The sequence below is a fragment of the Mesoplodon densirostris genome, chromosome 12 (genome assembly GCF_025265405.1).
Source record: "Mesoplodon densirostris isolate mMesDen1 chromosome 12, mMesDen1 primary haplotype, whole genome shotgun sequence".
Classification (NCBI taxonomy): Eukaryota; Metazoa; Chordata; class Mammalia; order Artiodactyla; family Ziphiidae; genus Mesoplodon; species Mesoplodon densirostris.
In genome coordinates, this window is record NC_082672.1 from 73,496,165 (window position 1) to 73,520,791 (window position 24,627).

At 37.6% G+C, this 24,627-nt stretch overlaps 1 protein-coding gene across 1 annotated transcript in view; it reads right to left on the minus strand.

Moving 5' to 3' along the window:
* EYS (eyes shut homolog) overlaps positions 1–24,627 on the minus strand; it is a 1,591,612-nt gene that overhangs the window by 7,126 nt on the left and 1,559,859 nt on the right. The gene's annotated exons all lie outside the window — the stretch shown is intronic.

Genomic DNA, 24,627 nt, shown 5'->3' on the forward strand with positions numbered 1-24,627 from the left:
ATAGTTGTGGCGAGTGGGCTTAGTTGCCCTGCAGCATGAGAGAGCTTAGTTCCCTGACCAGGGATCAAACCCGAGTTTCCTGAATTGGAAGGTGGATTCTTTACCACTGGACCACCAGGGAAGTCCCTAAGTGATTATATAAATGGAAATAAATGTCAGTTTACTTGGCATTAATTTAGGACCATACCTCTGCAGAAAGTGCTAACTCTTGGGTTTTACTTCAGGTTAAGCATGAGAAAATTCATTTCAGTATGAATTGAAGTAGAATCATTTATACAGATTTATAGTCCCTGAGATATTACTTGTTGCTTCTGTGTATAACTGACCAGATGGGAATTATGAGATGAAGAAGGAAAGTTCTGAACACTTGGCAGTTTTTATCTCTTTACGGAGTCTATATTCCTTCTTTCTTTCTCATTTTATAATGTGACAGTGCTTCTTAGTGTGTGTGCTGGTTCACCACTTACCTTGAGCCATTAATCTAGTTATTTTGTCTTTTCTCCCTCTGGGTCAGGCCTGTACTAACTGTTGTCTTTCCCTTTTAGGCTGATAGGTATCTGGTAAGTGTTTACCCCAGAGGCATTTGCTGATTTTTAAGCAACTACATCATTCATTTTGACTTATTGCAATTCAGAATGGCAGAGGTTAGAATCACCCGGGGTAGTTGCTAAGGATGCAAAGTCCTGTACCTCATTGCTAGAGCATCTGAATTATTAAAACTGAGATGTGGTCTAGGAAGTATATTTTAATAAACATCCAGGTGTTTCTGACTTAAGTGTCACTTGAACCATATTTTCATAAACACTGAATTAAAGTTTATATTAAGAATACAGAGGAGGTTTAAAAAGTGTGTCCTTTTGAAATTATTTTTTTAAGTATTACTAAAGCAATACCTATTTATTATAAGTAATTTAAATAATACGGAAGAATGTAAAGTGAAAAGATGAAATTCCATTGTCCTTTCTCTTCTCTTAATTCCCAAGAACCACTATTAACAGTTTATTGAATATTATATAGCCAGGACTTGTTTTTCAGTGCACATACAATTAGTGTGTGTGTATACCTAGTATCTGATTTATTTCACATAAATGAAACAATATTATATATAAACTGTACGTAATATACTTGCCTTTTTTACTCAATAATCTGTCTTCACGAAACTTTGACCTTAGCGTGTTTTGCCTATTGGTTCTTTTAAATACTTGCACAGTATTTTTTAAAAATAGACTTGGTTAAAAATAGTCCATGGTTTACTTAGTGTTCATTCTTAGTGTACATTCTGTGGGTTTTGACAAATGTATAGTGACATGTATCTACCATTATAGTATCATAAAGAATAGTTTTACTGTCCTAAAAATCTACTGTGCTTCATTTATGTACCCTTCCCTTCTCCCCTCCCCCTGGTAACCACTGATATTTTTATTGTCCTCATAGTTTTGCTTTTTCCAGCATGCCATAGAGTTGGAATCATACAGTCTGTAGCCTTTTCAGATTGGCTTTTTTCAATTAGTAATAGGTATTTAAGGTTCCTCCATGTCTTCATGGCTTGATAGCTCATTTCTTTTCAGCGATGAATAATATACCACTGTCTGTAAGAACAACAGCTTATTTATCCATTTACTGACTTAAGGACATCCTGATTGCTTCCAAGTTTCAGCAATTATGAACAAAGCTGCTATAAACAACCGTGCACAGGTTTTTTTGTGTGGAGATAAGTTTTTAACTCATTTGGTTAAATACCAAGGAGTGTCATTGCTGGATCATTGGTAAGAGTATGTTTAGTTTTGTAAAAATTGCCCACTGTCTTCCAAAGTAGCTGAATCATGTTGAATTCCTGCCAGCAGTGCATGAGCATCCCTGTTGCTCTACACCCCTTCTAGCATTTGGTGTTGTCAGTGTTTTGGATTTTTGCTGTTTTAGTAGGTGTGGTATCTCACAGTTGTTTTAATTTGCAGTTCCTTAATGACATATGATGCGAATCATTTTGCTTATGCTTATTTTCCATCTGTATATCTTCTTTAGTGAGGTGTATGTTCAGATCCTTTGCCCATTTTTAAATTGGGTTTTTCATTTTCTTGTTGGTGAGTTTTACAAGTTCTTTGCATATTTGGATAACAGTCCTCTCTCAGACGTGTTTTTGCAAATATTTTCTCCCAGTCTGTGGCTTGTCTTCTCATTATTTTGAAAGTCCTTTGCAAAGCAGAAGTTGTTAATTTTAATGAAGTCCAACTTAATTCTTTCTCTCATGGGTCCTGCCTATGGTGTTTCATCTAAAGTCATCACCAAACTTCAAGGTTATTTAGATTTTTCTCCTATCTTCTAGTTTTATAGTTTTGTATTTTACATTTAGGTATACGATCCATTTTGAGTTAATTTTTGAGAAGAGGATAATGTCTGTGTCTAGACTTTTTTTTTTTGCATATGCATATCTAGCTTTTTCAACACCACTTGTTTGAAAGACTCTTTTTTTCCATTGTATTGCTGTTGCTCTTTTGTCAAAGATTAGTTGACTGTATTTGTGTGGGCATGATATTTTATAGAATGGAAGTAGGATAATTTCCTTAGCAGGATCTTATTATTATGAATGGTTTGTAGCAGGGATAAGGCTTTATTTTATAAGCAGATAACTAATTTTTTAAAACTAATGAATAGTTCATCCTTTTGATCCATGATTGACACCAGGTCTTCATATGTTTTCATCACCTTCAAATTAATATCTTGCATAACCTTTTCTCTGCTGTCTCCTTTTTGAGAAAGAGTTTATGGGAAATATTGATCCAAATAAAGAACATATATAGAAAACACCTATCAGGCTAGGTTTTGTGATGGTACCTATCTGGCTTTACTACTTTTCCTTGGCTGGACTGAGCACCTGGGAGGTCTCAGGAATGGGAGAGATCAGTCAAGAGCAGCATGATCAGAGGACCACCCTCTTTCCAAACAGCAAGGACAGGAATTGTGTCTTAGGAGGTTTCTCCTGAAACATCCTGTTGTTGATACTGGGTCAGCGCCAGAACCAGGAATTCTCTATGCACATGTGAGCTCATGATAAGACAACTGACCGCCCCACCAGTGCTTCTCCAAAAAAGTGACGGGTAAGAAACAATATGTAAAGGTCACTGAACTAAAAATCAAAAGAAATAGATTTTATTAGTAGCTCTGGCATTGTATGTCTTGAAAAGGTACTTAATACAGACTTATTTCTTTTTTTATATAATGAGGAAGACTTTCTTGACTCTAATAGCCTATTATTTAATTAAGCATTCAATCATATTTAGAAAGTACTGGGAGAAGTAAATTTTCTAATAATGGCACACATTCAAAATATTGGTATGAGATATTTAAAAAGAGGTACATTTTTATTTACCAGGCTTCAAGGAGGGAGTAGAACAGGAAAAATACCTAAGTTCTATATGACTCAACTGTTTCTTTTACAGATTCAAAAAGAGTGAAGGGGAAAATTGACAGGGCCATACCAGCTGCTGAGTCATTGAGTAATTTCCAATTATTTCTTGTATGCCTACTAACTCCTGAAAATCATCAGTTTATGGTGAAGGTATTCCACATGTATTTTGAACCATAAACGTAATACTTCCTGATTTCCATCTTCTAGACTTGCTAACCACTGACAACCCTCCTTATCCCACCATAGGCAAATGTTTGTGCTAAGACTTCCACTAGGTTCCCAGAAGTAGACTTAAAGGATTTTGGCTGACTGTCAGAGGTGTAACAGTAAAACAAACAAACAAAAATTCCTGGTGCTTTCACCTTTTTTGGGTAGAGATATTGAGCAAACTAAATAAACATGTAATATGCTAGATGTTGATACACCCTAGAAAGAAAAATTAGGGAATGTGTATGTAGGCTCAAGGAAAGTGATATTAGAATAAAAGCTTCAAGGAGAGGCCTATGAGGATCACTGGGGAGGGAGAGAATAAAAAGGGCAAGGCCCCGTGGAGGGTTCTTGCCATGATCAAGGTACAGGAAGGCGTTGGTGTGACTGAAGGGCAATAAAGAAGAGGAGAGTTTTAAGGGACAAGGTCAGAGGGGTTATGGGGACCAGATCACATTGTAAAGAACCGTGAAGTATCTGAGATTTTATCTGCTGGCAGGCTAATAAGTTAGTGTGCCAAATTTTCATGGATGATAGCAGAAAACACGAAACTCCTGGGTCAGAAACAAAGGACAATTTATTGCTTACAGTATTAGCAATAGCCAGAGTGTCAGAAATTTTGTTTACTTAGGAAATCTGAGGTCAGAGACACAAATTTTTTATAATGGGCAGTGAGCATGCTGTGGTGCTCTGAAGGAAGTCACTATGTCTATCTTCCAAGGATGTTTTTTACATAAACATACTAGAAAAGATAATCCAAAACAAAAGCAGCAGTGCCTGTGCTCAAAAATTGTGCAGAAACCTGAGAGACCCATAGGAAATTGTCTACACATGGATGGCTCAAAAGTCCATCATAAAGACTTTGGCTTAGACAGAATGAAATTGGAAATCACTGGCAAGGTTTGAACAGAGGAGTGCCATGATCTGACTTAAGTTTAACCGTATCACTTTGGTTGCTGCACTGAAAGTGACAAAAGCAAATGTGAAAATAGGGGTCTCCCTGTCAAAGAAGTGATTACAATAATACTGGTATGAGATGATGGTGGCTTGGATCAGAGAATAGAGTGGAAGTAGTAAGAAGTGTTTAGATTTCAAATCTATTTTAAGGTTAGAGTTGACAAGATTTACTGAAAGATTACATGTGGGAAGGAAGAAGAAGAGGAATCAATGATAACTGCAAGCTTTTTACCCTGAGAAACTGGAAGGATGATGTTGCCGTTAACCAAAATGATGGGGACTGTGGGAGGAGCAAATCTTTTGGAGAAGATGTGGAGCTCAGGACAGCTGAGATGCCTTTTAAACTTTTAAGGCGGTAGTCGACTAGGCTGATGATCTGGAATTCAGTATTTAACAGTAGTTAATGTCAAGTCACAGAAATCAGTAAGAAATATAGAAGATTTAAACAGCACAATCAACTAGTTTGATATAATGAATGTGAAGAACACAGCACTTCCCAATACACATTCTTGTCAAAAAAAAACATGTGAAACGCTTACAACTATTTACTATATACTGGGCCATAAGACAAGTCTCAATAAATATCCAAGGAATGTTATTACATCCACACGTATAGATTTGTACAAAGCTATGATTCAGAGGAAAAACAAGCTAACCCTATCAGTAGCAGGTAGCACTAGGCCTTATGATGATCAGTTTAATCTTCACTTCTGAGGCTTTTTTTTTTTTTTTTCTTTTTTAGTGTATAACACATTTGCTGTGTCTGAGCTTGTTTTTGAGGTGTTTAAAAAATCATTTTGTCCAATAGAAACAAGGACACTTAAAGTGCTGAAAGTGCTAAAAAAATTTTTTTAAACCCAGTTATATAATGAAAACAAAAAGGAAAATAACTTTTAATAATTTATTTTGAAATAATTGTAAACTTATAGAAAAGTGGCCATAATAAAAAGAACTCCTATATCTCCTTCACCTATATTCTGCAGTTGTTTCTATTTTATTGAATTTTTTTCTTCTCTGTTACACACATACATGCACACACACCATTTATCATTATTAGTCTTTTTTTCTGAAACTTTTAAGAGCAATCTAAAGATGTGATGCCCCATCCTTTCTAAATATTCCAGTGATTATTTTCCCCAAACAAGGATATTCTCTCATATAATTAGCACACAAACCTCAAAATCAGGAAATCAACATTGGTACAATACTACCATCCAACTTACAGACTCAATTCAAATGTCATCAATTGCCCCAACAGTGGCTATTTCCATGCTGATTCAGGATGCCCTCCAGGAATATGGGTTGCACTTGGTTGTCATGTCTCTTCAGAGTCCTTCAATCTGGAACAGTTTCTCTGTTCTTATCTGTTTTCTAGGTCTTACATTCTTAGGATAACTGTCCACTTAGATTCATCTGATGTTTCTGCATGACCAGATTCAGATCATGTAATCTTTGCGGAAATACCAAAAAATGATGCTGTGCACATGAAGAGGTACACAATGTAGACCCATCTTTTTACTGGTAATGCTAATTTTGATTGCCTGCACATATTTGTCTTTGGCAGGTTTCTTCACTTTAAATTCTCAATTTCCATTTACAATTAATTTGTATTTTGTGGGAAGGTATTCCAAGATTTTATCAATATTCTGTTCCTCAGCCAACTACCACCTTCACTGACTACTCCAGCTGGAATCAGCATTCCAGAGATTGTTGTCACATGTTGATTCGCTATTTGTAACATTCCTTTTACAGATCAATTGAAATTCTACTAATAAATAAACTTAAGGAAGATCTCTCCTCTTTCCTTCTCTCTTTCCTTCCCCCCTCCCTTCCTCCCCTCCTTCCTTCCTTCCTTTATATTAGTATAGTTTCATTATTTTTATTCAGTGGGTTGTAATCCATTAATATTATAATTAATATAATTAATTAATTATAATTAATTTGTTTCTCAAACTCTTACTCATTTGACCAGTTGGAACCCCTTCAAGCTGGTTCCTGCATCATTTTCGATTGAAGGTTTCCTAGGAAACAGAGTCTGAGGTGGAGATTTGTGTACAGGAGTTTTATTGGATAATGCTCTTGGAAACAACACCTGTGAGAGGGTGAAGGCAGCAGGAGAGAGAAGTTGGCAATTGATTTCATGAGATCTCTGGAGCTGGGATGACCCTTCAGAGTTACTTCACATTGAGGCATGGTGGCCAGGCCTTTGAGGCACCCCTCTCCCCATTGCCTACACATCAAATAGTCATTGGATTCAGGCTGTCACTGGGGTGGACAAGGCAGTTCCCTTCAGTCCTGGGGAGGGACTCAGCTTTAAGCTACCTGCAAGCAATTTTCCCAGCAGTTGAGGTAGTGAGTACCTTCATTTTGAAAGGGGAATGGAAATCTGCATTTTGCACCATAACATCCACTTCAAGAGGATTTAACATTGGCTTTTTATGGTACTATGTTTACTTTAAGAATTAGGAAGTAAATTTCTTAACCCACTGATTATTTGTGCTGAAGATTATAGGAAAATTTTCAGCACTTTCAGAACCACAAAAATTCAAAAAAAGATAAGTGTTTATAATAAAGCATAATCCTAATTAGGTTAAGATTCTATGTTCTGGATGTTAATATGAAGCCTTGCCTTTTTTGTTTTCAAAATACCTTGCTTGAGGTGCTGCACATAGGCTTGCACCTCCCATTTCTCTCAATGGCTTGAAATTCTGGTAACTCAAATCTGTGTGTTCAAGAATTTCCATGTCCTGTGTTCTTAGATAAGGGATGGATCTATTTAAATAGATAAGACAGATGAAGATCTACTTTTAAATGACTGTGCTTTTTTGAAACCATGAATAGTTGATACCTTTTAGTGCTGAATTACGATGATTTTGTACATTAAATTTTTACAGCTCAAGTAGAGTACTAAAAGTTTTGATGCCTTTTAGATGTGAGTGGGTCTGCCCACGGAGACAGGTAGAAGCCATAAATAGGACTTCAAAGTGTTCTGATTCAGTGGGTAATATGTTCACTCTCATTAGAACAGCAAGACAAGGAAAGAAATGGGGTTCTTTTTTTCCCTTTAAAACTGAACTTGATATTAAAAAATGATAATATGTGCCCAGGTCCATGGTAATTCAAAGACAACTCAACTGATGAGTTAAAATTAAAGTATGCTTGAACCTAAGCAAGATACAGAGTATGGATATAAGGAAAATAAATATAATGAAAAAGAAAAAAGCAGCTGCTGAAATATACTGTATTTGTAATTCAGGTATTTTCATATTTCCCTCTTTGATGTGTGCTATTTGAGAGCATTTTACCACTTTCAAAACCTGAAGTAAGATAATGATGACATGTTGACAAAGTTTGATGCAGATCTGTTCATACCACCCCCCACACCCTGCCCACGAGAGCTGCCTCAGCCTGCAGCCAGTGGCTTCCAGCTGCTCCAGAAAACCTTCCTGCTGGGGACCTCCCCCATCATGGCTGGAGCTCAACTGCTGGCTTTTCTGCAGAAGTGTGGAGATGTCTCTTCCTTTTTATTCTATGCTTGTTTCAAGAATATCCAATCAGTACTTCTTCAAACCTCAATGTCTTCCAAAATCTTTAGTAAAAATGACTCTTCTAGTATTTTTAATTGCAGCCTCCTCCACTTTCCCATGCTGAATTTGGGGATATATAACTTGGGAGACAAATAGGCACAATTAGAAAATATCACCCGGCCCACAGATTCTGCCCTGACCTTCCATCTGACAACTCGGAGGCTTGATTAGTAGGTAAACTTGTCTGCCTGACTTTCTTTGAGATAAGTAATCCAGGAAACTTCTCAGTGTTACGTTTCCTGTTGTCTAAGAGTCTCAGCTGAGGCCTCAAAACGGAAAACAATGGGTGTCATGTATACCCACAAGTCTAAAAAGAGTTTATGGACAATAAAATGTCACTATACACCTACCGGAAAAACTAAAGTTAAAAAAAATAAAGACAACACAAAATGCTGGTGAGAATGTGGAGAAACGTGATCTCTCACACATGCTGGTGAGAAGGTAAAATGGTACAGACACTCTAGAAAATAGCTTTGCAGTTTCTTATAAAACTAAAATATTGCTTGTTTTAGAAATCTATGGATTCCCTAAATCAGATAGTGCATCACTACAATCCAAGTGTTTCCACCTCACTAATCAGCCCATTCTGCTTTCTTTTTCACAAGATTCCGCTGGCTTGGTGCCAGTCAATGCCAAGTTTGTTAAACAGTGGTAAATATAAATATTAATCGTTTCTTTGGGGGTCCCATTTATAATAGATAAGGCCATAAAAGCGATGGTCAAGAGTGAAACTTGTGTAATTTGGAAGTCATCTGAATTTTTAGCTATTATTTATCTCAGAAAACTATCCCTTCTGAAACTGCCCCTCCCACTGACCAGCCCTGAGGCTGTCGGCCGGAACCTCAATTCTTTTTTCTGGTGGGGGGAGGGGCACACCACACGGCACCTGGGATCAGGCACATGGGATATTAGTTCCCCAATCAGCGATCGAACCCCTGCCCCCTGCATTTGAAGCACAGAGCCTTAACCACTGGACCACCAGGGGAGTCCCTTTTTTTTGAGAACCTCAATTCTTTATTCAAAAAGAGGGGTGTTGGTGTTTTCCTCTTAATTAACCTACATTGATTAGTAAAGTCTCTTAAAAATGATTCATTGTCAGAACGAGTTTGTATGAGTTACTGGAAAACATGGACATTTCCTAAACTCTAATGGGAGTGAGGGTGGGTGGGTTACAGGTTGGTGCACTGCTACTGCTGCAGACAGACCTTTCCCTTTATCAGTGTTCCTTCCCCACCATCAAAACCTCTGATCAGGTTCCAGCAGTGTTGTCTTCTCAAATCGGGGGACCCAAATAGTTGTGTTCCCATTTGCAGTGTCCTATCACAGCACTCTTAACTCTCTTCTATAGTTTTTAATGCTTTATGCTCATACCTGTTAGAAGGTTTCTTAAAATAAATCTAATTGTTGACTTTAGTCAATAACTAGAAATTTTGGAGAAATTATTTTAAAATATCTTTCTAAATAAATTGATGATGTGGAAAGAAAGAACACTCAGAGGCAAAACAAACAAAACCAAACCAAAACCAAAGAAACAAACAAAAAAAACAAAGTGAAAAAAGGGAAATAGAAGCTAAATAGACATGATGATAAAGCCAGATTTTGCTTTGAGGGTATTTGTCAAACTTCCCAAACCCAAGCTTCAGCATTCAACTCTTTAAGGAAAACATAAATTATACTATAACTTAAATGCTACAGACATTAAAAAGATAATCAGAGGTTCTAATGGGCAACTTAGTAGCAATAAATTTGAAGATTTAAGAGAAATCAATGAATTCCTAAAGAATTACAGCTTATAAAGATGGAATTAAGGAGAAATTTTTAAAAATACATGTATATGCCTATAAGAATAAAAGCAATTGTATCAGTTATCAAAATTTTCCCACAAGGACACACCAGGCCAAAATGATTATATTAGCAAGTTCTATAAATTATTTTAAGAAAAATAATTACCATCTTACACAAACTCTTCCACATATATAGAAGGAGATAATACTCTATGATTCATATTTTGAGTATAGAATAAGCTTGATATAAAACCCTGTGAAGGTCAGTATGAGAAAATAAAATTATAGAGCGATCTCACTTATACACATAGCCATAGAATTCTATCAAACAGAATCCAACTCCCTGTGTAAAAAAGATATGTCATAACCAAATTGAGTTTATCTCAGGGTTGCAAGTTTAATTTATCATTAGGAAATCAACCAACATAATTGACCATATTAAAGGTAAAAAATCATATGGTTATGTCATTTGATCCAAGAATATTTGATAAAATTCAACATCCAATTAATGATGAAAACTCAACAAATTAGGACTAGCATTTTGTTTCCTAGTAAAGGGGATCTACCAAATACCTATATCAAACAGTTACCATAATTAATCCTGAAATGTTAAAAGCATCCTCTTTAAGATGAAGAACAAGACGTGTGCCCACAGTTATCACTTCTCTTCAGGATTAAACATGACTTTAGTCACTACCATAAGGCAAGAAAGAAATAGTATGTGGGGGGGACCTTCAAGACAGCAGAGGAGTAAGACGTGGAGATCACCTTCCTCCCCACAGATACACCAGAAATTCATCTACACGTGGAACAACTCCTACAGAACACCTACTGAACGCTGGCAGAAGACCTCAGACTCCCCCAAAAGGCAAGAAACTTCCCACATACCTGGGTAGGACAAAAAGAAAAAAGAATAAACAGAGACAAAAGGATAGGGATGGGACCTGCACCAGTGGGAGGGAGCTGTGAAGGAGGAAAGGTTTCCACACACTAGGAGCCCCTTCGTGGGCGGAGACTGCGGGTGGCGGAGGGGGAAGCTTCAGAGCCACAGAGGAGAGCACAGCCACAGGGGTGTGGAGGGCAAAGCGGAGAGATTCCTGCACAGAGGATCGGGGCCGACCGGCACTCACCAGCCCAAGAGGCTTGTCTGCTCACCTGCCGGGGCGGGTGTGGGCTGGGAGCTGGGGCTCGGGCTTCAGTCGGAGCGCAGGGAGAGGACTGGGATTGGCGGTGTCAACACAGCCTGAAGGGGTTAGTGCGCCACGGCTGCCCGGGAGGGAGTCCAGGTAAAAGGTCTGGACCTGCCGAAGAGGCAAGAGACCATTGTTTCAGGGTGTGCGAGGAGAGGGGATTCCTTCCTGGTGTGCCCACAGAAGGCAGAGCACCGCCTAAATAAACTCCAGAAATGGGAGTGAACCACGGCTGTCAGCTTGGACCCCAGAGATGGGCATGAGCCGCTAACAGTACTGCTGCTGCCGCCACCAAGAAGCCTGTGTGCGAACACAGGTCACTATCCACATCCCTCAGGGAGCCTGTGCAGCCCACCACTGCTGGGGTCCCGGGATCCAGGGACAAGTTCCCTGGGAGAACACATGGTGCACCTCAGGCTGTTGCAGCATCACGCAAGCCTCTGCTGCCGCAGGCTCACCCCCATTCCAAACATGACTACCGTACCCCTCACTCCCCCTGGCCTGAGTAAGCCAGAGCCCCTTAATCAGCTGCTCCTTTAACCCCATCCTGTCTGGGTGGAGAACAGATGCCTGAGGGCGACCTACAAGCAGAGCTGGGGTTAAAGCAATAGCTGAAGCCCAAGAGCTGTGCGAACAAAGAAGAGAAAGGGAAATTTCTCCCAGCAGCATCAGGAGCAGTGGATTAAATACCAACAATCAACTGATGTACCCTGCATCAGTAGAATACCTGAATACACAATGAATTGTCCCAAAACTGAGGGGGTGGACTTTGGGAGCAACTGTAGACTTGGGATTTGCTGTCTGTGACTGATTTGTTTCTGATTTTTATGTCTATCTTAGTTTAGTTTTAATCACTAGCTATTGATGGTGGATTTGTTTATTTGTTTGGTTGTTCTCTTCTTTTTTATTTATTTTAATAATTTTTAAAAATAAAAAAAATATTTATTTATTTATTTACTTTCTTTTTTTCTACCTTTTCTTCTGAGCTGTGTGGCTGACAGGGTCTTGGTGTTCTGCCCGGATGCTGGCCCTGAGCCTCCAAAGTGGGAGAGCTGAGTCCAAGATGTCGGACTACCAGAGAGCTCCCAACTTCATGTAATATCAATTGGTAAGAGCTCTCCCAGAGATCTGTCTCAACAGAAAAACCCGGCTACACCCAAAACAGACAACAAGCTCCAGTGCTGTATGCCCCATGCCAAACAACTAGCAAGACAGGAACACAACCCAGCTCATTAGCACAGAGGCTGCCTAATATCATACTAAGTTCACAGACACCCCAAAACACACCACTGGATGTGGCCATGCCGATCAGAAAAGCAAGATCCAGCTCCACCCACCAGAACAGAGGCTCCAATCCCCCCCACCAAGAAGCCTACACAAGCCACTGAACCAACATCACCCACAGGGGGCAGACACAAAAAACAATGGGAACTACGAACCTGCAGCCTGCAAAAAGGAGACCCCAACCACAGTAAGTTAAACAAAATGAGAAGAAAGAGAAATATGCAGCAGATGAAGGAACAAGGTAAAAAACAAACAGACCAAACAAATGAAGAGGAAATAGGCAGTCTACCTGAAAAACAATTCAGAATAATGATAGTAAAGATGATCCAAAATCTTGGAAATAGAATGGAGAAAATACAAGAAACGTTTAACAAGGACCTAGAAGAATGAAAGAGCAAACAAACTATGATGAAAAACACAATAAATGAAATTAAAACTTCTTGAGAAGGAATCAATAGCAGAATTATTGAGGCAGAAGAAGAAATAAGTGACCTGGAAGATAAAATATTGGAAAGAACTACCACAGAGCAGAATAAAGAAAAAAATAATGAAAAGAATTGAGCACAGTCGCAGAGACTTCTGGGACAACATTAAATGCACTAAAATTTGAATTATAGGGGTTCCAGAGGAAGAAGGGAGAAAGGGTCTGAGAAAATATTTGAAAAGATTATAGTTGAAAACTTCCTTAACATGGGAAAGGAAATAGTAAATCAAGTCCAGGAAGAACAGAGAGTCCCATACAGGATAAATCCAAGGAGAAACATGCCAAGACACATAGTAATCAAACTGTCAAAAATTAAATACAAAGAAAACATCTTAAAAGCAGCAAGGGAAAAACAACAAATAACACACAAGGGAATCCCCATAGGTTAACAGCTGATCTTTCAGCAGAAACTCTGCAAGCCAGAAGGGACTGGCAGGACATATTTAAAGTGATGAAGGAGAAAAACCTACAACCAAGATTACTCTACCCAGCAAGGATCTCATTCAGATTTGATAAATAAATTAAAATGTTTACAGAGAAGCAAAAGCTGAGAGAGTTCAACACCACCAAAGCAGCTTCACAACAAATGCTAAAGGAACTTCTCTAGGCAAAAAACACAAGAGAAGGAAAGGACCTACAATAACAAACCCAAAACAATTAAGAAAATGGGAATAGGAACATACATATCAATACTTACCTGAAATGTAACTGGAATAAATGCTCTAACCAAAAGACATAGACTGGCTGAATGGATACAAAAACAAGACCCATATGTATGCTGTCTACAAAAGACTCACTTCAGACCTACGGCCACACACAGACTGAAAGTGAGGGGATGGAAAAAGATATTCCATTCAAATGGAAATCAAAAGAAAGCTGGAGTAGCAATTCTCATATCAGACAAAATAGATTTTAAAATAAAGACTATTACAAGAGACAAAGAAGGACACTACATAATGATCAAGGGATCAATCCAAGAAGAAGGTATAACAATTATAAATATTTATTTACACCCAACATAGGAGAACCTCAGTACATAAGGCAAATGCTAACAGCCATAAAAGGGGAAATCGACAGTAACACAATCATAGTAAGGGATTTTAACACTGCACTTTCACCAATGGACAGACTATCCAAAACGAAAGTAAATAAGGAAACACAAGCTTTAAATGACACATTAGATGTGATGGACTTAACTGATAATTAAAGGACATTCCATCCAAAAACAACAGAATACACTTTATTCTCAAGTGCTCGTGGAATATTCTCCAGGATAGATGATATATTGGGTCACAAATCAAGGCTCAGGAAATTTAAGAAAATTGAAATTATATCAAGTATCTTTTTTGACCACAACAATATGAGACTATATATCAGTTATAGGAAAAATATGTAAAAAATAGAAACACTTGGAGGCTAAACAGTGTGCTACTAAATAACCAAGAGATCACTGAAGAAATTAAAGAAGAAATCAAGAAATGCCTAGAAACAAATGACAGTGAAAACATGACGACCTAAAACCTATGGGATGCAGCAAAAGCAGTTCTAAGAGGGAAGTTTATAGCAATACCATCCTACCTCAAGAAACAAGAAATATCTCAAATAAACACCCTAACCTTAAACCTAAATCAATTAGACAAATAAGAACAAAACCCCCACAAAGTTAGCAGAAGGAAAGAAATCATAAAGATCAGATCAGAAATAAATGAAAATGAAATGAAGAAAACAATAACAAAGATCAATAAAAATAAAAGCTGGTTCTTTGAGAAGATAAACAATATTGATAAACCATCAGCCAGACTCATCAAGAAAAAAAGGGAGAAGACTCAAATCAATAGAATTATAAATGAAAGAGGAGAAGTAACAACTGACACTGCAGAAATACAATGGATCATGAGAGATTACTACAAGCAACTATATGCCAATAAAATGGACAACCTCGAAGAAATGGACAAATTCTTAGAAAAGCCCAACATTCCAAGCCTGAACCAGGAAGAAATAGGAAATATAAACAGACCAATCACAAGCACTGAAATGGAAACTGTGATGAAAAATCTTCCAACAAACAAAAGCCCAGGACTAGATGGCTTCACAGGTGAATTCTATCAAAGATTTAGAGAAGTGCTAACACCTATCCTTCTCAAACTCTTCCAAAATATAGCAGAGAGAGCAACAGTCCAAAACTCATTCTACTATACCACTATCACCCTGATACCAAAACCAGAGAGAGATGCCACAAAAAGAGAAAACTACAGGCCAGTATCACTGATGAACATAGATGCAAAAATCCTCAATGAAATACTAGTAAACTGAATCCAAGAGCACATTAAAAGGATCATACACCATGATCAAGTGAGTTTTATCCCAAGAATGCAAGGATTCTTCAATATATGCAAATCAATCAATGTGATACACCATATTAACAAATTGAAGGATAAAAACCATATGATAATCTCCATAGATGCAGAAAAAGCTTTTGACAAAATTCAACACCCATTTATGATAAAAACCCTCCAGAAAGTAGGCATAGATGGAACTTAACTCAAGATAATAAAGGCCATATATGACAAACCCACAGCCAATATCGTTCTCAATGGTGAAAAACTGAAAAATTTCCTCTAAGATCAGGAACAAGATAAGGTTGTCCATTCTCACCATTATTCAACATAGCTTTGTAAGTTTTAGCCACAATAATGAGAGAAGAAAAAGAAATAAAAGGAATCCAAATAGGAAAAGAAGAAGTAAAACTGTCACTTTTTGCAGATGACATGATACTATACATAGAGAATCCTAAAGATGCTACCTGAAAACTACTAGAGCTAATCAATGAATTTGGTAAAGTAGCAGGATACAAAATTAATTCACAGAAATCTCACACATTCCTATACACAAATGATGAAATATCTAAAAGAGAAATTACGGAAACACTCCCTATTTACCATTGCAACAAAAAGAATAAAGTACCTAGGAATAAACCTAATGAAGGAGACAAAAGACATGTATGCAGAAAACTATAAGACACTGGTGAAAAAATTGAAGATGATACAAACAGATGGAGAGATATACCATGTTCTTGGATTGCAAGAATCAATATTGTGAAAATGACTATACTATCCAAAGCAATCTATAGGGATTCAATGCAATCCCTATCAAACTACCAATGGCATTTTTCACAGAACTAGAAAAAAAATTTCACAATTTGTATGAAAACACAAAATACCCAGAATAGCCAAAGCAATCCTGATAAAGAAAAAATGGAGCCGGAGGAATCAGGCTCCCTGAGTTCAGACTATACTACAAAGCTACAGTAATCCACACTGTATGGTACTGGCACAAAAAGAGAAATATAGATCAATGGAACAGGATAGAAACCCCAGATATAAACCCATGCACATATGGTCACCTTATCTTTGATAAAGGAGGCAAAAATATACAATGGAGGAAAGACAGTCTCTTCAATAAGTGGTGCTGGGAAAACTGGACAGCTATATGTAAAAGAGTGAAATTAGAACACTTCCTAACACCACACGCAAAAATAAACTGAAAATGGATTAAAGTCCTAAGTCTAAGGCCAGAGACTATAAAACCCTTAGATGAAAATATAGGCAGAATACTTTATGCCATCAATCACAGCAAGATCCTTTTTGACCCACCTCCTAGAAAAATGGAAGTTAAAACAAAAATACACAAATGTGACCTAATGAAACTTTAAATCTTTTGAACAGCAAAGGAAACCATAAACAAGACTGAAAGACAACCCTCAGAATGGGAGAAAATATTTGCAAATGAACAACTGACAAAGGATTAATCTCCCAAATATATAACCAGCTCATGCAGGTCAGTATCAAAAAAACAAACAACCCTATCCAAAAATAGGCAGAAGACCTGAAAAGACATTTCTCTGAAGAAGATATACAGATTGCCATCAAACACAGGAAGGATGCTCAACATCACTATCATTAGAGAAATGCAAATCAAAACTATAACGAGGTCACTTCACACCGGTCAGAATGGCCATCATCAAAAAAGCTATAGGGCTTCACTGGTGGCTCAGTGATTAAGAACCTGCCTTCCAATGCAAGGGACATGGGTTCGAGCCCTGGTCCGGGAAGATCCCATGTGCCGCAAAGCAACAAAGCTAGTGTGCCACAACTATGGAGCTTGTGCTCTAGAGCCCACAAGCCACAACTACTGAGTCCACATGCCACAAATACTGAAGCCCACACACCTAGAGCCTGTGCTCCACAACAGAAGAAGCCACTGCAATGAGAAGCTCACACACCACAATGAAGAGTAGCCCCCACCTGCTGCAACTAGAGAAAGCCTGTGCGCAGCAACAAGGACCCAATGTAACCAAAACAAACAAACAAACAAACAAACAAAAAACCCCAACAACAACCTACAAATAATAAATCCTGGAGGTTGTGGAGAAAAGGGAACTCTCTTGCACTGTTGGTGGGAATGTAAATTGGTACAGTCTCTATGGAGAACTGTATGGAGGTTACTTAGAATCTAAAAATAGAACTAACATATGACCCAGAAATACCACTCCTCAGCTTATACCCTGAGAAAACCATAATTCAAAAAGAGTCATGTACCACAATGTTCATTGCAGCTCTGTTTACAATAGCCAGGACATGGAAGCAACCTAAGTGTCCATCAACACGTGAATGGATAAAGAAGATTTTGCATGTATACACGATGGAATATTACTCAGCCATTAAAAGAAACGAAATTGAGTTATTTGTAGTGAGGTAGATGGACCTAGAGTCTGTCATACAGAGTGAAGTAAGTCAGAAAGAGAAAAACAAATACCCTATGCTGACACATATATATGGAATGTAACAAAAATTGTTCTGATGAACTTAGGGGCAGGACAGGAATAAAGACATAGATGTAGCGAATGGAAACCTAATCCAGGACATAATCCACTAACTGTATGTGGTGTTTGAGTGTGTGGTCCTCGGGAGGCCTGTGCTTCTGTTCCAATTTTACTTTGTTTCCAGTGTCTCTTTAAGTGTTTCTCTGTGCAGTTTGGCATCAACAACCTCTGAGTCACTCTCCATAATGCTCATGATCAACAAATACTTATGTTAAGGACATCATAGTTGAAACTTAGGAAATTCAAGACAGTTTCTATGAAGAAATCTTTACACATTTCAGGATACATGGTTTTTATTTACTTTTTTAACCATCATGGTTAAGAAGTTTGAAAGGTACTTAAAGGACTAAAAATACCTCTTCCTTATTTCTTTTGTAAGATATTCTTGTCTGATAATCTCCTGGTCTTTATTATTGGGATAGGAGAGTGGCATTATCATTAAGCCTGATTATCTAACATTTCAGTTTTCCTCTCCTTTTCATCACATTGTAAGATTGCATTTTCCTGCCCTTTTTGAGGTTAGAAGTGACCTTGTAATTTGCTCAGGCCAATCAAATGTGAACAGAAGTGATGTGTATCACTTCTGTCAGAACCAGGGCATGAGTCGCTGTATTACCTTTTCTTAGACTCAGTGGTTGTAGTAGAAGCATCAGTCAAGAAGGAGCTTCTATCCACCTGGGTCCCTGAGTAACTAGTCTGAGAAAAGCCACCTTGCTGACATATTCCGTGAGGAAGAAATAGATTTTTGTTTGTTAAGCCACTGAGATTTTGGGATTGTTTGTTATTGCATCATAACCTAGCCTAACATGATTGATACAGGGGGTTTACAAAGATCAGCAGAAAAAAAGAATAGTCTTAAGTTTTATGTAATATCAGTACATGTAGTCTTTTTGTTTTAATCACAATTGTTCATGTTCAGGCAAAGTTGTGTTTACAAAATATATCTCTAGGACTGTTTGTCTAGAGTAGTAGTTCTAATCTGTTAATTGATCAGTGATAACAGGGACACCATCAATTTCCCTAATTGTACAGTGATACATAGAAGTTCCATACAGTAAAGGTATTTTGAAATAAGCTAGCCATTGGTTGGACTTGGAATTCTTTCACTCTGAGAGGGTTCTCTACTATGGTTGGGGTGGCCTCTCTCAGATAGATAGAACCTAGTAGTAAGAGAAAGGGTCATGGTGTTTTTAAATCGGGTTAATGCCTATGGGTTAGTTATGTCAAAGCTCAACCTGGGGCCTAGTGAATTAAAAAACGATTTTTTTGCAAGGCTAAGTTAATAAGAGTGTTAATAAGAAACATTTCATATTCAAAAGTACAAACTGTCATGTTATAATTAAATGAAATTGTCTCTGTTAAACTAAAAAACAGCAAGAAGAAAAAGTCTAATGCATTTAGTGTCAATATTCTGAAGACAAACAGTACCTTATTCTTATTTACTATAAATAGATAAAACCATTAAAAACAAGAAACCCATGATATATGGTAGCATCAGCTATGATGAAGGATCTTTAATTTTGTACATTCTTTTCTTCCTCTGGGAGAAAATATTCTAAACATTTTAAATGATTATTTGCAGAGAATCTGGGGTCCTAAATGTATTTATAGGCAAGGTATTAAACCAATCTAGGAGAATAGAATTACCAGTCATCAAATTATTGCATACAATCTTTTAAAAATTAGTTAATTTTACCCTTTTATTTGGAAATAATTTAAAATGCATAGAAAATTTTAAAAATAAAATGAGTACAAAGCATGCTTTATCCAGATTCATCTTTTGTTAATTTTCTTCCCCTTTATCTAGTGCTGTCTAGCTATCTGTCTACATGATATTTTTTCTCAATAATTTGTTCCATACATCATGGCTCTTTGCACCTAACAACTTAGAGATATTCTCATATATATAACCACAGTACAGTTATCACCTTTAATAAATTTAATATTAATACCATCCTTTCATCTTACCTAATATTAATATTTCAAATTTTTCTGTTGATCCAATAATATTTTACCCTAGAGTATGAAATCTCATATGACTGAGATGTTGCATTGAGTTGTCATATTTCTTTTTTTTTTTTTTTTTTTTTTTTGCGGTATGCGGGCCTCTCACTGCCGTGGCCTCCCCCGTTGCGGAGCACAGGCTCCGGACGCACAGGCTCCGGACGCGCAGGCTCAGCGGCCATGGCTCACGGGCCCAGCCGCTCCGCGGCATATGGGATCCTCCCAGACCGGGGCACGAACCCGTATCCCCTGCATCGGCAGGCGGACTCTCAACCACTTGCGCCACCAGGGAGGCCCTGTCATATTTCTTTAATGTCTTTTAACCTAGAACATTTCCACAGTCTTCATTGTCTTTCATGACATTGACGTTTTTGAAGGATCTTTTCTTCCCTCTTTTTTTTGAAAGGTATGTTCATCATTTTGGGTTTGACTGATATTTCGTTCTAAGCAGATTTAGGTATGCATTCTTGGCTGAGGTGTTTCACAGGCAATGTGTTCTTCTCAGGGCATCACACATGGAGGCACATGTATCTATCTGTCCCTCACTGGTGAAATCAATTTTGCTCACCTTTGTCAAAGTGTTGACTTATTTTCTTCCACTGTATGCTATTCTGCTGTATAAATATGGCATTTTTTCCCCTTGCAATTCATATACAGTTTATGGGAGATACTTTAAGCCATGTATATCTACATTCATCAAAACTATCCCTAGATTTAACATCCTTTCATTATTCTAGCCTGAATCAGTCTTTATTTGGATGCAAAATTCCCTCCACAATTATGACGTGGGTGCAGTAGCTTCTCAAATGCTCTCCGGAGTTCTCACAGAGGTTTCATGGTCCATGTGTTGTTAACTTGGTGTCTCTGTAGGGGAAGGACAGCCTGTAGCTTCCTAGATTGCCATCATTCTGACCCACATCTCTGCTTTTAAAGCACAGATTTTTTTAAAATCTAAAGCTCTGCAAGATTCCCCTCAAGCATTAAAAATTTCATCACCTCTCTACCCTGGATGCAGTAACTGCTTATTTCAGCACACTTCTTAAATCACATTAAGTTGAGCAAGTCCCATTGAAAGTGGTTTGCTACCAAATGTTTCTGTTCTCAGTGGTAGAACTCAAGCTTTCTAAAATAGATTACTAATTTCCAGAGCGTTGTTTCTCATGATGGACTCAAAGCATAGTCTATTCAATAAATAAATAGTTCTCTATCTCCACATGTTATAAGCCTATGAGGTTAAATTGTTGCCCTCACGGATACACGTCTGCTTTGTTCTCAGCAAATGTGCTGAGTTTAGGGCTCTCCAACTAAGCTCTCGATTTCATGACTTTAATGCAATAATCTTGACTTTAGCCACAGCTCTCCAACTCTACCACAGTTATGTTCTAGTCAGTCAGTCAAGAAAAAGAGATGAGAATAATTTGAGACTTTTTGTGGCATTTATTAATCTGTTATTTGCATTTAGGTCTATGGATAATGCACATAATTTCACTGTAGCTCCTTAGCTTGTAAATGATTAATGAGAATCTAATGGATAGAAGTAACTTTTTTTCCCCATCCTTAACTCTGTGATTACCTCTCCATTCCAAGTTAAACAGTTGGACAAATTTTAGATTAACTAAGTACATACATTGATATTGCAGCAAAAATGAAGCTAAACATCCTTGCACTTTGCTGGTTTATTATCATAGTCTACTGGGGGATGGTGGGATCCAGCAATTGAATCTGTTGGCTAGTTGCTAACAGAAGAGATGGCTAAGTATCAATTACTGAAACTATAAGTCATTCCTTTAGGCAGACTTTCTTTAGCACCCAGATGGATAATGCTGAACAACTCTAATTACTTAACTCATTTAATTATTTGGATGGCTATTTTGTTCAAATGGTCTTTGAAAACCCATCAAGATAGAGTGTTGCTTAAAAATTAAGTGTTTTCCCATTTATGATAAAAACCCTGCAGAAAGTAGGCATAGAGGGAACTTTCCTCAACATAATAAAGGCCATATATGACAAACCCACAGCCAACATCATCCTCAATGGTGAAAAAGTGAAACCATTTCCACTAAGATCAGGAACAAGACAAGGCTGCCCACTCTCACCACTCTTATTCAACCTAGTTTTGGAAGTTTTAGCCACAGCAATCAGAGAAGAAAAGGAAATAAAAGGAATCCAAATTGGAAAAGAAGAAGTAAAGCTGTCACTGTTTGCAGATGACATGATCCTATACATAGAGAATCCTAAAGATGCTACCAGAAAACTACTGGAGCTAATCAATGAATTTGGTAAAGTAGCAGGATAAAAAATTAATGCACAGAAATCTCTGGCATTCCTGTACATTAATGATGAAAAATCTGAAAATGAAATCGAGAAAACACTCCCATTTACCATTGCAACAAAAAGAATAAAATATCTAGGAATAAACCTACCTAAGGAGACAAAAGACCTGTATGCAGAAAATTATAAGACACTGATGAAAGAAATTAAAGATGATACAAACAGATGGAGAGATATACCATGCTCCTGGATTGGAAGAATCAATATTGTGAAAATGATTCTACTACCTTAAGCAATCTACAAATTCAATGCAATCCCTATCAAACTACCACTGGCATTTTTCACAGAACTAGAACAAAAAATTTCAAAACTTGTTTGGAAAAACAAAAGACTCCGAATAGCCAAAGCAATCTTGAGAACGAAAAATGGAGCTGGAGGAATCAGGCTCCCTGACTTCAGACTATACTACAAAGCTACAGTAATCAAGACAGTATGGTACTGGCATAAAAACAGAAAGATAGATCAATGGAACAGGATAGAAAGCCCAGAGATAAACCCACGCACATATGGCCAACTTATCTTTGATAAAGGAGGCAGGAATGTACAGTGGAGAAAGGACAGCCTCTTCAATAAGTGGTGCTGGGAAAACTGGACAGGGACATGTAAAAGTATGAGATTAGATCATTCCCTAACACCATACACAAAAATAAGCTCAAAATGGATTAAAGACCTAAATGTAAGGCCAGAAACTATCAAACTCTTAGAAGAAAACATAGGCAGAACACTCTATGACATAAATCACAGCAAGATCCTTTTGGACCCACCTCCTAGAGAAATGGAAATAAAAACAAAGATAAACACATGGGACCTAATGAAACTTCAAAGCTTTTGCACAGCAAAGGAAACCATAAACAAGACCAAAAGACAACCCTCAGAATGGGAGAAAATATTTGCAAATGAAGCAACTGACAAAGGATTAATCTCCAAAATTTATAAACAGCTCATGCAGCTCAATAGCAAAAAACCAAACAACCCAATCCAAAAATGGGCAGAAGACTTAAATAGGCATTTCTCCAAAGAAGATATACAGACTGCCAACAAACACATGAAAGAATGCTCAACATCATTAATCATTAGAGAAATGCAAATCAAAACTACAATGAGATATCATCTCACACCAGTCAGAATGGCCATCATCAAGAAATCTAGAAACAATAAATGCTGGAGAGGGTGTGGAAAAAAGCGAACACTCTTGAACTGCTGGTGGGAATGTGAATTGGTACAGCCACTATGGAGAACAGTATGGAGGTTCCTTAAAAAACTAAAAATAGAACTACCATATGACCCAGCAATCCCACTACTAGGCAGATACCCTGAGAAAACCATAATTCAAAAAGAGACATGTACCAAAATGTTCATGGCAGCTCTATTCACAGTAGCCCGGAGCTGGAAACAACCTAATTGTCCATCATCAGATGAATGGATAAAGAAGATGTGGCACATATATACAATGGAATATTACTCAGCCATAAAAAGAAACGAAACTGAGCTATTTGTAATGAGGTGGATAGACCTAGAGTCTGTCATACAGAATGAAGTAAGTCAGAAAGAGAAAGACAAATACTGTATGCTAACACATATATATGGAATTAAAAAAAAAATGTCATGAACAACCTAGGGGTAAAACGGGAATAAAGACACAGACCTACTTGAGAATGGACTTGAGGATATGGGGAGGGGGAAGGGTAAGCTGTGACAAAGGGAAAGAGAGGCATGGACATATATACACTACCAAACGTAAGGTAGATAGATAGTGGGAAGCAGCCGCAGAGCACAGGGAGATCAGCTCGGTGCTTGGTGACCGCCTGGAGGGGTGGGATGGGGAGGGTGGGAGGGAGGGAGATGCATGAGGGAAGGGATGTGGGAACAGATGTATATGTATGACTGATTCACTTTGTTATAAAGCAGAAACTAATAAAAAAAAACACATGGAAGTCTACTAAAAAAGAAAAAATATTAAGTGTTCTTCCAATTAAGTTCCCCATAAATGCTAGCCCCCAAATGGGGAAGTCATCATCTAAAACAGTGACATAGTAAATTCAGTGTAGAGATGAAAGAAGATGATTGGACAGGGTAGCAGCCTAATCTTTGGGAGAGTGAGTTAGCTGGGGAGGAAAAATAGGAAGTCAATGTAAACTTGTGGGGAGAACTACAGACTGAGTGAACTACAGTGAACCCTGTATTATTTTCTTGGGAATCAGTATAAGTTGGTTTGAGCTGCAGCTCCCACTGAGATTCCTATCACCAAATAGGCTCTTTCCATGACCTGCCCTGTCAACATTAGCCAGTTCTTAACTCAGAGTGAAAAAATGGTTAAGTCTGCCTCCAGAAGTTTTTCTTGTTTGTTATTGGGTCAGAGGTTTGATACTGGTTCAAAACCACAACGATACATTGATTCTTAAACATAATTTTTTATTGAAATGAAAATAAAGTGTATCTGCCATCATTGTCAAAAAAATTGTGTTCTATAAAATCACATGATTGTTTTATGATAAAGAAATTTGGTGATTC